Source organism: Anopheles gambiae, chromosome 2, assembly GCF_943734735.2.
Source record: "Anopheles gambiae chromosome 2, idAnoGambNW_F1_1, whole genome shotgun sequence".
Taxonomy (NCBI): domain Eukaryota; kingdom Metazoa; phylum Arthropoda; class Insecta; order Diptera; family Culicidae; genus Anopheles; species Anopheles gambiae.
In genome coordinates, this window is record NC_064601.1 from 33,643,762 (window position 1) to 33,659,457 (window position 15,696).

General features: G+C 45.8%; 1 protein-coding gene across 1 annotated transcript in view; it reads right to left on the bottom strand.

Annotated features, from left to right (window-relative positions):
• LOC1273887 (cuticlin-4) overlaps positions 1-15,696 on the bottom strand; it is a 46,539-nt gene that overhangs the window by 17,736 nt on the left and 13,107 nt on the right. The window lies entirely within an intron of this gene.

A 15,696-nucleotide genomic window follows, 5' to 3' on the forward strand; every position in this document is an offset into this window, starting at 1 on the left:
TGCGCTGAGTGCCCGTTACGCCGGCCTGCCCGGAGCTCCCACTTGCTTGCTTTCCAATTTTCCTTCCCTCTGTCTCGCTCTCGTTCGTCGTCGTCGTCGAGACGAGACTTTCTTTTCTCTCCCCCTTGCTAGCAGTCAAGTACTACTACCGCCCGTTCCACCGAGCAACGCACGCGCATCAAAGCTGTCTGTGGAAAGCTGTGTGCTCGCCGTGCGGCCTTCACTCATCCGTTTTGCGTGCAGCTTCTTTCTCTGCTGGTTGGTGGTGGTGTTGCTGGTGGAGAGCAAAAAAGTAACAACGGGAAGAAAGAAAGGTGCAGCAATATCCCCGCTGCTCCCGCAGCACTAAACTGGGAGGGGAAGGTTCGCAAGCGATGCTGCCGAGGGTGAGCTGTTGTGAGCGGCACCGGGCAGTGAGGGCAACTTTCTCGAAACTCGATCGAGCAGGCTAAGAAGCGGGTGGGAGTTGAGATGTAACGTTCGGTGAGGGGGATCGGGGAGATCGCCCCCAGCACACCCAAACCCTGCCGGGTGATCTCACTTTCATTTTCGTTGCGTGAGTGACCGTGTTGGTGGTGCTCTTTTCTTTTCCTTTTTGCACCATTGGTGCTCCGCCGCAAAGTAACTCCCGTCGCAAGGGAGGGGGAGATCGAGGGGATGGTATCGAATTCCAGAAAACTCCCCAAAAGCCACCTCCTCCACCTTCAGCAAAATGGTCGGGGGAAGGTTGTCGCTCTTTTTTTTATACAGTTTTCTTTTATTAACTGACGAGACTCTCAAATCAACGTGGCGATGATGATGATGATGATGATCGTGATGATGTTTGCGCACTGATAAATCATTCAAACGAGAAAGTTGTGCGTTCGGTCGGATCTACGGCCGATGCTGCGCCCAGGGTGTTTGGCCTAGGAATTTCAAATGGTTTCGCAAATAGATTTGCAGTGAATTGTGTATTCCGCACGAAGGTACAATGCTCAGGCGGAAGAAATTGAGAGCACTTTTGTCAACGACAACCTTCAATCAGGATGTATCAACGTGTGAGCATCCGGGATCAGGGATCAACACCAAGCAGACTGGGGCTTTTTGACGTAGTAAGACTTTCTTTTTCTTACCTTCACTGTCGCAGTCGGGTTCGTCGCTTCTGTCCTTGAACGACATGTTTAACTTTCCGTCACTTTTGTGTCCCATAAACTGTTTTTTTTTTTGCACACGCTCCCCATCAGGTCAATCGACAAGCGTAGGCCGGTATGGCTTGCATAATTTCACCACGCCTGCACCCGGATACCGTCTAGTGAGCCGGATGTGGGTTATTTGGCGCCTGGATGCATGTTTTACGACCTGCACGTCACTTGTTTGCCTGTTGTTTGACTGTACAAAGCTTGGCCAACCATGGACTGTTTGGATGTAGCGTGCGTTCATTGAACAACGTTTTACCACAATGATCACAACCGGGGCAAAGAAGATCGTGGCGCCGTGGCGTTTGCTTTTAATTTCTTCCCTTCCCGCTTGGACTCTTTCTCTCTCTGTCTTCCTTGTGGCCCTCCCTTAGGGGGCACTCTGGTTACACGCTTTGGAAAAATCCCTTCACGTGATCGATTACAAGACCGACCACGACCTACTTCCCTTTCCGCAAAAATGCTGTCGATCGCTCGGCAAGGATGGGCCTAGTGGGGCAGTGGCGAAGCTTTGCGTCACTTCCATTACGTGATTATCCGGGGGTGGGCGAGCGGTTGGGGATCGATGTGAAGATCCGTTTTGGCTTCCGGTGACTCATCGAAACGTCCTGCTCGTTTGGGAGTGAAATTGCTCAATAGATGTAATGGAATTATGATGGTTCGCCGTGCATGATTTCATCGCCGGGCACTTCACGCTCTCGAAGTTTCGGAACGGCACGGACGCACCACCGAGCAAGCGCTAGCCCATTATTCGGAGAAAGCTTGCACGGTGGATGGTTGTAACATTTTGCTCGCACGTACCGTAAAAGGTTAGTGAAATAAATTACTAACGCAGGTAGATGCACAGTTTTAGTGATGATTAGACACTTTTTGTTTTCTTCTCTCGTGCTCCTTGCGACGGCTTTCCCTCGGCCGTTTGGGGCAGAGTTGTGTTGAATTGGCTTTTGCTCGAAACAGATCGCACCATTTCTAGCAAACCCCCTGTAACCCATATCATATGATGGATAACCCTTTTGTCCCTTTGATCCTTGCTTTCGCGACCCCGTGTGCATCACTTTCCCTTGCGGGTCCCGGTGCGCGTGTTTTTATCGTCGATTTCGTCTGCTGATGGTGGCCCGTGCAATCGAGACACCGGTCAACGGCACTTGCACCTTTTCGGTAAAGGCACCGAAGCACACACACCGCAAACATCAACAAGACCACCGGCCTGCGAATGTGGGTCACAGGCGGGCGGCCTGCTGCAAGATAAAAGAACCGATCCGAACCCGACTGAGGGGAGGGGATCCGGGGATCGGGGTAATTATTTCAGCGCCGATCATTACGTATCGTACGCGGTGCGGCGCCCCTTTCGTCGCTTGCTGCACGGGTTCGATCTTCCGCAGTTTGGTTTGGATCCGGGCAGTGTTCCGGAGCGGGGTTTTTTTTTGTTGCTGTTATTGCGGCGGAGTGCGTAATTATTGTTGTTTCGTGCACCTTATCAACGGTGTGGTTATTAAATGGTGGAAACAAAAATTTTACTACAACAAAAAACTGTGTATTCGAAGATGAGAGCTCGTTGGGGTGGAAGGAAGTGACAAGGTGGACAATAATTGGATCTGGTGCCTTGGATGGCAGTTTTTTTTTCTCTCTTTTCTGGTTTGTCGCTGTGGCGATCTGGGTGGATTCAGGGATGTGTAATTTTCCAATTACAAATTGAAACAAAGTGAGAAACGTACAGATGGTTTTGTTTTATTTTTATAAAAATGAATAATTATACCAGGATTGGTTTTGTATTTGATACTTGCACATATGTTGCACTACCACATTTCATATGTTTCATACAGCAAAACAGAACAATTATAAGTGATTGATTTTCACGACTTTAAATTCCATCACGTCTTTCATTCAGGTTGTGAGCGCGAATTGGATACTTTGCTCAGACTTCAATGATTGTAAACAAATAAAAAATGACCACACCAAGCCGGAAAAAAGCCCATGCCCTTTTAAATTTTAAAATAGCATAAACGAAAAAACCAAGCTGACCACAGCGCAACAAAGCAACGCCCCGGGTCGGCACCCCAACAACAGCTCGTGGTTATTTGTCAGCATTAATTTAACCCGATAGCATCCCCGCGAACGACGGAAGTGAAGGCAGCCAAAAATTAAACCTGTCATTTAATTATCGACGTTTAGCGGCGATGTTGATGCCGATGGTTCCCTTTTTTTACTGCTGCTGCTACTGACTCTCGTCTGTTCTGGAGCGGCTCTGCGTATGGGCCGCAAAAATGGACCACACCACCAACCTTGAAACGGGACAAGCCCACAGTGCAACCGGACGAGTTGCTTCTGATCGAGCGCGATCGAGATCGCTTCTCTGGCAGGGGTTTGCCTGCTAATGATGATTGTTCATAATGCAACCGCAAGCCACTCGTGCACCAGAGCGCATTCCAAAACGCTGGGAGTGATCCGTTTGTTTGCGTATGTTTGTCCCGTGCTTCACCGTTGCATTGGTTGTTGGGACGACTCGTATGCGAGAGCTCTTTCTTTCCCGCCCGTTTCGGTTTCTGCGATACTTTCCCCGGTGATTCTTTCTGTCAAAATCACCAGACTCGGCACGAAATGCGCGATTTTGGGGGGTAACGAAAAAGTGAAACTGGCTTGTTTTTATTTTCCCATTTGCAGTGCGAAAGTATTTACGGATTTCTTGTTCGTTCATAAAATTGTACCATATTGCAAGCACCAGTTTGCGATACGGCACAGTGTCGAGATCGGAAAAGATCAAGCGCATTCTGAGCGCGGGGTTCCGCGGTACGCCACAGTACAATATATACGGATGTTGTGCGTTGTGAACCAGAAATATTGCTGGAACCACCAATCACTGTTTTTTATTAAACCACGCTGCGCTCAGCGAACACGATTTCGAAAGGAAATTGTTTAACGAAATGTTTACGGCAGGACGGCATCAATATTGACTTTCTTTGTCGAAAAGGTGCGATGTGATAATGCGAATATAATAATAGCCTTTATTCCCCGTTGCTATTAGAGCACACAGAACCGGGAATCGTTTATAAAAAGGAGTAACAATCACCATAAAAGAAAACCACATCCCCAATAACAACACCTTTGGAAGAAATGTTACCTACAACCATTCTGGCGATGAACAGTCGGCTTTACTCGGAAGCATAAATATAGCCAAAGCAAAGGGGGGAAACGACACAAACCGATGCATGTCACAGATGGGTCGTTGAATAAATAAGCTTTATTTTGTGCTGTCAGAGTTTTCATCGCAGAAGAAAGCGGTGCTCGACTTTCCTTCGCTATGGTGGAACTACACTTTATACAGCGAATGTTACCGAAAAAAAAACAGCAACGATACCATAACAAACGTGTTTGTTTGCAGGTAAAAGGCAGGCTGTACTAAATTTCAGTTCCGCCTTCGAAATGTCGATCGTCCATTTAAGTATCGTATTAACGCTACTAAACGGAAGACAAAAAAGGTCGAAATTTTTTAGCGAAATTATATATACAATCAAGCTCCACGCGATTGGAATGGTTCATACTGAATATATAGAAAACACATAAACAACTTAGCAGGTAAGAAACCACGTAACGTTAAAGTTTTGGTCTCCCATTTCCTCACTGTTACAGAAAGGAGCATCATCTAATGATTCCAGCAAATTGAACAAATTTCTCACGTATCTGACAAATCTCTCATGTCATATCCATATACACCAACAATCGGACCCTTCATCAGCAGTGCGCCGTAGCAGGTGGGCCCAGTGTGTGCACCCGTGGAGATAAAACCACCCGCAAGGAATCGATCAACACACCATTAACCGTCGCTTCCTCCATCGAGAATCGATCGACCCCAGGCACACGTTCCTTCACACAGACACACACACGCAACCGATACCGGTAGGGTTTCGGAACCCTTTTCTCGAGTGATTGATTTATTGTGCTCACCCACGGTTACGGTATGCGCAAGCGCATCCCAATGCACGCTGGCGCATGACGATGCGCATCGAGTTTCCGTCCCACCGGGTGTAAGGAAGCTGAACAACGCTGAACAAGAAAGACTGACGAGTTTGATTTCTTTTTACTCTTCACCGCCCAACTGGTTGCTTTGATGTGGTGAGCCAAAACGGGGGGCGTTGCCGTGCCGAAAAGGATACAAACAACTTCAATGCGCGGTGTATGTCAAACAAGCGACGAACCCTCCTTGCCTTGTTACTCTCTGCACAGAAATCAGAGTGTTCTTCGCTGCTTCCCGCGTGCTTTTTCACTCATTTCCTTTTGTTTTGATATGTTTTTTTCTTTCTCTACTTAGTGGCCGTCATCAATGAGTTCAGCTGATCAGTGAAGAATGGAATTTAAATCAATTTATGCACGTTCCCGCGTGCTTCCTTTTAGTGGCATGAAAATCGATACTCTGTTCTCAGCGATGCCATCCGATTAGATCGGGCGTGTTTACAATCTCTTGTCCCTTTTTCGCCTACCCGAGCCACAGGTATGGTGTGTAATTAAAATTGTATTAAAAGGATTCACTTTCGTTCCCGCATTAACCAACGCGGCGGCCAGTCCTGCGGCAGGGCAGCGTGACTGTTTAATGTGTATGGTAGAAAAATAAGGTACAGGAACATTGTGGGCATGCTGTTAAAAGAAAACGTTTCGTTTACGCTCAATTTCACGCTTCATCAAATGGGTAGATTCGTTGCCCTTGCGCAACTGTCCTGATGATTAGAATAAAAATATATAAAGGATCCGCTTTGTATGCAGCACGGTCGATCAATACCGATGCTGATTGCGGGTATTTATGTTCGCTCTCTGTGTACCACCCAAGTAGGACACTACACAGTATTGTGGTTATTCAGAAGCATGGCAGTATACATTCGCTCAACCTGCATCCTGCAAGGACGATGATGCGTAAAATTTTTATTTCACCCCGCGTACGCTAATGTGTTTGGGGCGGCATCAATCAAGTTTCCTTTTCGGCCGACCAAGCACTGAAACTAATGAAGGTTAGCCGGCGCACCAGGCAGTGGAGTGTGTTTCTTTAGCTCGCTACATTACTGCACCGAACAAATGACAAATAGAAGCAGTCAAATTTAAATTAAAAAAAAAACAAAGCTTCCCCAAAAAAGGGCAACTCGTTAAAACGGGCATTAGAGTATGGTGATGGTCCAACAAAATTTGAAGCAAGGAAAATGATTACATGTAGTCTCATCGTACGCTCCATCATAGCCATGAAATCGGTCTGAGTGACTCAAGTAAAGTTGAAGCGAAACAAAAAGAGGTAAAACATATAAAAAGTGAAATGCTTGCCATCAGTTCAAACGCCGGACGGGCTAACGTGAAAGGCATTTAAATTGTGTCTTTATCCATAGTTCACCGCTGACGGTACCAACACAAAAAAGAGAGGATCTTTATTCTAACGCTTTTTGCCGTACATGAAGTGGGAACCGTATGGTTTGGTCGTTTTTTTTAATTTTTTAATGGAACGACCTTTAATGCACTTTCTTGCGCAAACGTCACGGCGACGACTCCGCGGGAATCTTTTGCATGTCCAGCTTCAAAGACAACCAAAGCTCCTCGTCAACACCAAAGGTAGTGAAAGAAAAATAACAAAACACACATCAAAACCTGTTCCGAAAACTTGACCCACTGATAATGGGATGCCTGGGATGGCTTGGCAAGGGGTTATCTTTTACACTCTCTTTTTCTCCCTGGCCTGTGTCGGGCCACCATATTTGCGTTTCGTTAATTTCGTTGTGTTTGCGAGCCATTCGCTTCGATGCTTGTGTGATGGTGAGAGGGTGCGATAAAACATAGGGAAAGAGAGAGAGAGAGAAAAGTTTTATGTACATATGACACCCATTCAGGCCGTGCGCAGATCGCGTAGATCGCATACTCGCGATCTTGATGACGGCACAGTGCCGAGACAGTGCAAAGGAAGGGGACACACCGACCGCACAACAGTTAGGTGAAATTGTAAACAGCCATCAGTGGGTAAGCGTGATGAAGGGTGCGGACGTGGTCGTCGCTCATCGGCTTAAGCCGAAACCGTTAGCATCGGCACGTAAGGGGATCTGCGCTCACCCACCAGTACGAGACGTTTCGAATCGAGATTTGTTTGTGATTTGTCTTTCTTTCTTCCGCAATGAAAGTGTGCTGCTGGGTACGAAGTGGCGTCAACGGAAGCATGACCAGGAAATTGATGCTTTATAGCGAACTTAAGTGAGCAAATTTACAATCTCCACCGCGTTACAAGGCGAATCAACGCGGCAAAATTGTACGATGTGCATGGAGGAACACATAATGCAACAACTCTGCACAGAGTTTAAAATAAGATCATTTACAAACAATTAGAAAATATATTTTCAAACATTGTTCGAGAAAAGTAATGTTGCTCGTGCACTTAAAATACATGAAAAAGCTACATATCATGATTTGTGGATAATCAGCCACTATCAAGCATGCCCAGCAATGTTCCTGCTTCCCGGCATTCCTCCAAATGAGGATGAAAAATTACCCCACCAACAAATCATCTCGATTGAGCATTGAGCGAGAAAAAAACAACACTTTTGCTATCGTTCCACAAACATAGCATCATAACCCAGAAACATCGTTCTCAGCCAATGACACACCATCCGCAACCATCGCTCTTTGCTCTTGAAGGTGATAAATTACGGTGCCGTGCTGAACCACCAAATGAATAGAAAACTATGTGTTTCCCAAAACATGCCACATCACGCATTACCGCTCGAGCGGGGCTTGAAGTGCTTTCATTCCACTTGTCCGGCCGAACAATTGTGCTGCACCCACAAACCATCACCGAAAGTGTCCATCGCTTCCCCAATCCCCGGGGGCAATTAGAATGAAAGCCACTTGCTTTCCGGCCAGAATGTTGCTGCTTTGCAGCGAATCGTCATCGCCACTTTAAAGCTCACAGGCAACCACTCGCACAAGGTGTTGTAATGGCCCTTCGGCTGGCGGCTAATGCGCGAGACATTTATCACGCCCGTACGTACCGTGTCACGCTTTCGTCGGTGGAAGTTGAAAGATGGTTGCCGTTTAAAATCGGGCCATGGTCACTGTGTTTTGACCGCAGGGAGGGCGAGATAGTGCGAGATAGAGAGAGAGAGAGAGAGAGAGAGAGAGAGAGAGAGAGAGAGAGAGAGAGAGAGTGCCAGTTGTGCTGAGGTATGATCCCGATTTGATGGAGTGGCGCGTTTAGGACTGCTCTCGCGCCCTGTTGATTGACAAAGCAACAAGAGCTCTTCTGTTCCTAGCTGCCTTCTGTGAGCGGTTCCATTTGCCCTTAGATACCGGCTGCATGTTAATTAAATTCATCTTTTCACGCTGGAACATAGCATTCCAAGAAAGGCGTAATCCATTTGTGGTCCATCCATTCGGTAGGAAATGTTCTGCACCTTTAATCTCCATTGCCGCCAGTCATCCAGGCGCATAAAAAGGGGATCAATGCACCCGATCGACAATTTATGCATTCCCGACGCGTACGCGTTCGATTGTGAACGTGGTCAACGACCCACTTGGCCTGCGTAGCACCAGTTTCTCGCTGCTGTCGCTTGTGCCTGCCAACTACAGGCCAAACCTGCTTGCATTCCGCTGGGTGCGTGTGGTTGCATTTCCGTGTCCGTGCCAAACCTTGGCACTGCAAATCCAGCATCCAATCGATTCCGCTTCCGCTGCACCATTTCTTGCCCCCCCCCCCCCCCCCCCCTTGGTGCTCTCCCACTGGATGTTCCCAATCACCTAACGCGATCGGAGAAACGAAAGTCGGGGCACACGTTGCTCGTTTACCACCGCTGCGGTGAAAAACTTTCAGTTTTTATTGACCTTTTACTGCGTTCGGGCGTACCGAGCAATCGAGTGCCGATGATAACACGCCTGCAAATATCGAACATTGCGATAAATGGCAATGGGAAACGCGCGTAAAATGAGTCCAACCAAATGAGAAGAAACAAAAAAAAATCACATACACACACACGCATAATAACTGAAAATGAGCAAACGGTTTAAGCATGGTGAACTGCAGGGAAAGTGAATGATAGCTACAACCTGCTTCAGAAAAAAAGTATTTCAGTTTTTAAAACCACTGTTCGCACGATTAGTGCCAAAACAAAATCGCAAAGGTTAGCGTTTGCGATCGTGATTGCAAATGCGGGATTTGCCGCGCACACGGTTTCGCACGATCAACTTTACGCTGATGAGCTTCGTTACAATCTAGCAAGCCAAACGCAGCCATTAATCCATTAGAAAGTGTGCGATTTAGATTTTTGTTTTAAAAGGCTTAGTTAAGCATGGTTTGCAGCATTGCAGCTCTGGTAGGGGTGGTCGGAAAATGTGCTCATCATTTCCACCATGCACATTTCCTGCACAACAAGAGAGTGAGGAAAAATATGCTAATAGTGGTTCGCTGTTTGGGGTCAAAAGCGTTAATGAACGGCGAAGTGTTTTGTTCATTTAGCATTTGCTAAGCAGCTTCATCAACCCGCTTGCGGTGCAGCCAAATCAAGGTACATCAAAAGAAATACATGATGTGTATGCAAAACAAAGTAGGCAACAAACCTGATGAATTTAAATTTTAAAACAGTTTTTAATATATCACAATCCAGAGGAAGGTAAATGCTTCAAAAACTACCGCAATTAAGACAGCTAGTGTGATTCATGCGCTCTTGTCTGCAGTTGAGTAGGCCATACCTGAAACGAAAAAGAATTCGAATATAAGCATCTTGAAGCTCGGCAGCTCGGTGTGATATCGTCCCAGAATCATTATCGTCCCTGTACACGTTTCTTTGATTGTACCATCAAATACCAACAACTCGTCTAGCACCATCGATGGATATTTCTTAGAATGCTCTTTCAGTAGCTCTTAACACATCTCACGCCTCCCGTAACGCACCAAACTCGTCATGAGGATCTGCTTTTCATACCATAGCGTACATTCTAATCTTGCCTTTGAGATTACAATGCTGCGCCAACCATGTCACAAACTTTAAAATTCCGGGACGAAACTTAGAATCGATTTTCTCAACCACAATTGACCGCAGAACCTTTCTAAAGGGAAGAATATCGGTCAAAGCAAAGCAGAATGAATGGTAGGCGAACAAACGCTTCCTGCGTCTCACTGCGTCAATCAATTATTTATAATTTTGTTTGCCCAAATAGAAAAAGCTGAAGAAGTTGCAACTCGATGTTTTCTCCCCCCGAATGATGCGTTCCAACCACTTTCCGGATGTTTTGTGCCTCTTCTTAGGTGTCTTAGCTTCCAGCCAATCGTTGCAATGATTGACATTTCCGAAGCGACATCCGGACTGATGCATTTTTCGTCTATTTCCTCCGTTGAGTGCATTGCAAAGGGGATTGATAATTGAGAGAAGCACAGGAAGGATGATTACAGAGCGGTAAAAATAGCTAGCCCATCCGAAATCACTCAAATTGTTACATTCTTGTGTCTTTAAACAAGTGTAAATTAAAATAAATACTTTTTTCTGCCATTCGCAACAATCTGCAACAATCGTTTGTTTTACGACCTTTTTACGATTTTCTTAGACTCATTTTGTACTAACTTTATAATAGCCTTAGTTCATAATTCCATTTTCCATCTAGAGACACTTGACCAATCAAAGTGATATGCTCGTTATGTTTAATAAATCAATAATTTGTCACAGCTGGTATAAGTCCTGTTAAAAATTAAATTCGTCTGCTCTCTTTTTGCCTCTTCTACGCCATCGGGCGACTTATTAAAACACATCTTTTACCATGTTTTATTCATGTCACGCGTCTTTCAGCCATGGGATGATGAATCAATTCATTAGTTTTGTTCGAGATCATAAAAAAACAAGTCTTAAGCATCCAACTACCCCAAAGAAAGCTACCGCCTTTCAACCGATGTCATTGACGTCCGATTCAGTTGTCTGTTCCTTATGAGAGAAACTGCGAAACTTGTGCCACGGCCTTCGCACCCATTAACCAAGATCGCTCAAACGGAAGCAGCTTTCGATGGTACTGTTATTTTTTCATCCCTGCTTAGTGTGCTTTGTTTATGGGGAGAGGAAAAAAACAACTCAACAAAAACTACCACATAAACTAAACACACACGCAGCACTTGCTCACACATGAAGCCCATGCTCAGGCCACTCCACTACCGGTAACTACCGGGTGTGTAAATCTCTTTCTCTTTATACCATCAAACGATCATCCAACTCATCCAATTCACGCAACATATCGGCGCGCATCCAAATTAGGCTTTTCTTTTTCGGCACTACACAATTGCGCATGGGGAGGGCAAAAGAAAACAGACAGCCAGCCAGCCAGCCCGCGTACCAAACTGCCAGAAGCCACGTGGATTTTCACTTTCATTTTGCGCACGAGACTGGCGCGACGGGGCGTGTTCGATGCTGCGATGATTAGAAGACGCGGAGAGTAGAAGATGAAAGTTAATGTGCCTTGTTTGGGAAAGGCAGGTAGTGGAGACTGTGCGTTTTTTTTCTCCACTACGGTTACAGTTTGAGCATGAGTTTTTATTTTGTGCTGCTTTTTGTTCCAGCTCTCGTTTGCTTTTTAGTTAGCCATTATTTTTGGAAGCGTTCCGCGCCTTTGCAACCATTGAAATCGTTCGTTCATTGACTCCGCCATCGATTGGAGTCGTTTCGTATTTCTTTTTTTTTTTTTGTTTACTTTTCTTTTCAATGCATCAACCTCACTGATGCTGGGCTTTTGTTTTGGGGAAATTTTTGTTGCATTTTCATTGCACGTCATTATCAGTGAAACGCGTTTTCGTTGGTTTAAAAGGAAAAGATGATAACCGATTAGATGGAAATGGATGCTACATGTGGGGTACAATCGGTACGTTGATAATTTGGTTTTTTTCAACGGTTTTTGTAATTGTCTGCCATTTTGCTTTCGACCTAAAGTTGCTTTCCTCTAGAAATAGTTTGAAACAAACGATCTCCCATGCCTAACATGATTCATTATAAGTAACCAAGAATAGAAGTATTTATGCAGCGAGGCGTGTACCAGCAGCATACTTCAAACAGCATGCGACAGCACGAAAAGACTCCCCGGAAGGATTTGCCCTCCGAAACAGCATTCCATTTTCGAGCAGTTCATTAGTGGTACGGTTTGTGTCGTGCACGGTACACGGTGAACAGTAGGACAAACCGGAAAACGGAAACACACCGTTCGGTGTAGGTTGATTGATTGATCCTAGATGCGAAACGTCTGGATAAGGAACGTCGAGAACGGACCAGCCAAGCCTAAGTCTCCCTCCGTCCCAAAAAGTGATAGTAGTAACTTCAGCAGCCTCGGTGGCGTCTAGAGAGTGAAACTTTTCCCACTTTTGTCCCACGTAGGTCCCACAGCACGAACGGGTTTGCCCAGATGCATTCCATCTTGCCACGAGACCGCTCGTCGACCGCACATTTCTTAGCGTGGTCCACCTTCTCGTTAAGCCGCTGCGTTAACCACTGACATTTAAAGGAAAACATGATCTCAAGGTGATACACAACCCCGGCGCACGCTAATGCCGACTAATTCGGTTAATTTTTATCCCCATCTTGCTGCTCCCTCGGGGAGGGTAGAGAATGGCGCTGTTGGGTTTACGGTGCTTTCTTCACTCACACTTTTGTTTCACATTTCGGAACCTCAAATCTCGTGGGACGATTTCCGTAGCGCCATTCGTGAGCGAAACTGGAGCAGGACTCAGTGGGAGCGGCGAGCCTGCTGTGAAAATTGGAACTTTCTAAACCGATTCCGCTCAGCTACCCACCGATCGGGACGTGACGAAAGCGATGCTTATTCCAAATGAACTTACTTAAATATACATTGATTTCGTTTTCAGGGTCCTTAGCGATGCTATAATCTATAATCAAAAGTTTACAATCAAAAAACGGCGCAAGCTGCATAATAAATACCAAATTTATTTATTTGCGTAAGAGGGTAAGCTGGCATGTTACACAGTCACGCAATTCATAACAGTTTGGCGCAAAATCTGATTCTGCTATGGTCTGGCGCACGTGATGCAACCGCAACACACAGCTGCGTATTACACAAATTTGAAAGGCGCGCCCTGTGACCCGAAAAATCCACCTGACAGTTTCATCCATTGGCGCAACTCTAACCGCTATCGCGTAAAACAATAGCGAAAGCAAACAAGACGACACAAACCACGATGAATCAAACACAAATACGGATGCGCTACGCTGACAGCAAACAATGTGTGTTTGTCACCGCGGCGCCACACGCGATCGCAACGGGTGGCGGCACCAAGCGCGTGCGCAGTGGACGATCAATTTGGTTCGCTTCTGTACGATCGAATTTTGGATTGCATAAATTTCATGGAAACTCTGCACCAGCGCCAGCTAGGTTCGACACCTTTTGGTGTGATAAATGGGACCACGTTAGTAAGCCCAACGCTGCAACACTGCGGGTGACAACCATGGGCCATTCACCTATTGTTCAACGCGGTGTTTGAGTAGGTTACCACCCGGTACGCTTCCTGTCCCGCACAATTTGTGACTACCTTTGCATAAGGGAGAGGGTAATCGGTGCCTGCAGCGTGTGACGATATTTAGCGAAAGTGGTTCATCGCTTGGTCGCGACACCAAATTCACTTTCATTCTGCAATAAAGCCATTCTGATAGTGGCAGGCAAGTTTGTGTTATCTTTAAGCACTTTGTAGCTTCTAGTATATTGTTTTAGGAGGTTTTACTTTAGGAGGCAATTTATGATAAAACAGATGTACAGGTGTTGGAGAAAGACAATTTTGAACAACTTTTTAAAATATTGTTTATACACATGTACAACACCTTCTGCTTCGCGTTCTTTTTCGTGTAGAAACGATAATGATGATTTGTTTTCTCCTTGTTTTTGATACACAATGGAACAAGAAAACAATTAACAAGCCTCGAACCTTTTACGGTGACAGCAGAAAAGGGCAATAGAAATGCAATTTCCTTTGCCTTTTTATCACACGCAGCAATTCATCAAACAATTGTCAATGGTCGCATTGGTAATGGTACAGCAATAACAACAACAGAAGAGTTAATCCGTATCCATAGAAATGATTAATCATCGTGCCGACTTTGGAAATCGATGTTTCTTTCTCTTTGAATCAGTTTTTTTCTTCTTATGTTATGTATTACCACCGCTCGTTGGTGGGTTAGTAATAGCGGCGAGCAGAGAAAAATGCTACCCATTTCACCTGATCTACGCCGCGCGTATTGGTGCGGAAAACGCGAAAAGCGATCACGGTGAAGGTGCAAGGTGGATGATAAGGTAAGCGGGGCAAGGTTTCGTCCACGTTCCACCACTCGGAACTAGGAAGTTTCCTACCTATCTGGTTCACCTAGTTTCCTCGCATGAACGATCCGGTAGCATGCGAGTCAAACACACACACACACACACACACACACAGAGCCGGTCGTTCCATGGGCTGTGTCCATTCGTACCACTGAGCCATTCGAACCGTGGATATTGATAGGATAAAACTGTGTTTTTTTCCTCCCTTTGCACTTTACGGCTGTCGCAGTGGGTTAGTTTTTCCTAGTGCTACACGCTAATAGGACCGGGCTAGTTGATATGAAGCATGTCCATTCGCAGCCGTATCTCGTTATCACGCCTTCTGGGTGAGTTTCATGGTTTCTACTCATCCACCAAAGGGTGTGGAAAGATGTGGTTGAAAGTTTAAAAAAATGCTCTTTTCCAATAAGATTGAGGTTTTTCCCTAGGGATCAATAGTAACGTAAAGAGTTTGCTTAATCTTTGATCTTTTCAAAAACAAAATACATTCGTTACGTTGCGTGCAATTTGCAAACAAGAGGTGTAAATCGTGTCAGATTTAATCAATCAATAGACAGCAATGCTTAACAACCGATGAACCATTGTTTAATTGGAAGTTAAAAGTGCTGCTTTTTTTTTGGTGGGCAACCTTGCTCAAACCTCTCTAAACTCTCACTTTATTTCAACTTGCCGCTTAGGCGCAAGCTTTACCACTTCTACGTAGTAGCATTTTTCCACCGTTTTGTCACAGTACAGAAGGCCCACCTCCCCCGTTTACGTTCGCTCGTTTTCAATTGGTAATTGGGTGGCCGCACTGCTTGCCGTGCTAATTAAATTAGGTCCCGTGAAAAGTTTCACATATATTATTGATGCGCTCCAAAAGCCGGCCAGAAACGCCAGCCACCGGTGGCAAACAGCGATCTGTGGCAAAAGGTGGCGCCCAGCCACTCGTGGTCGCTGTTGTGCTGCGAGAAAGTTGGGAGAAGAAAGCGTCGATAAACCGGGTGCGCAATTAGTGCGCGGCGTGTTCGTTCGCTCGTTTGAGCGATTTACGATAGGGGGCGCTCTCTTGCCACACACGCACACACACAAACGCGATGCGTGCGGAAACGATCCAGCGGAAAAGTGACGGAAATGGGATGGGAAAGGTTTCGGTTTTGGTGATTGAATTTCAATGCCATGTGCTATGCTCCATCGACGGCAGTAATGATGAGGCTGGCACGATGGCTATCGGTGTGAG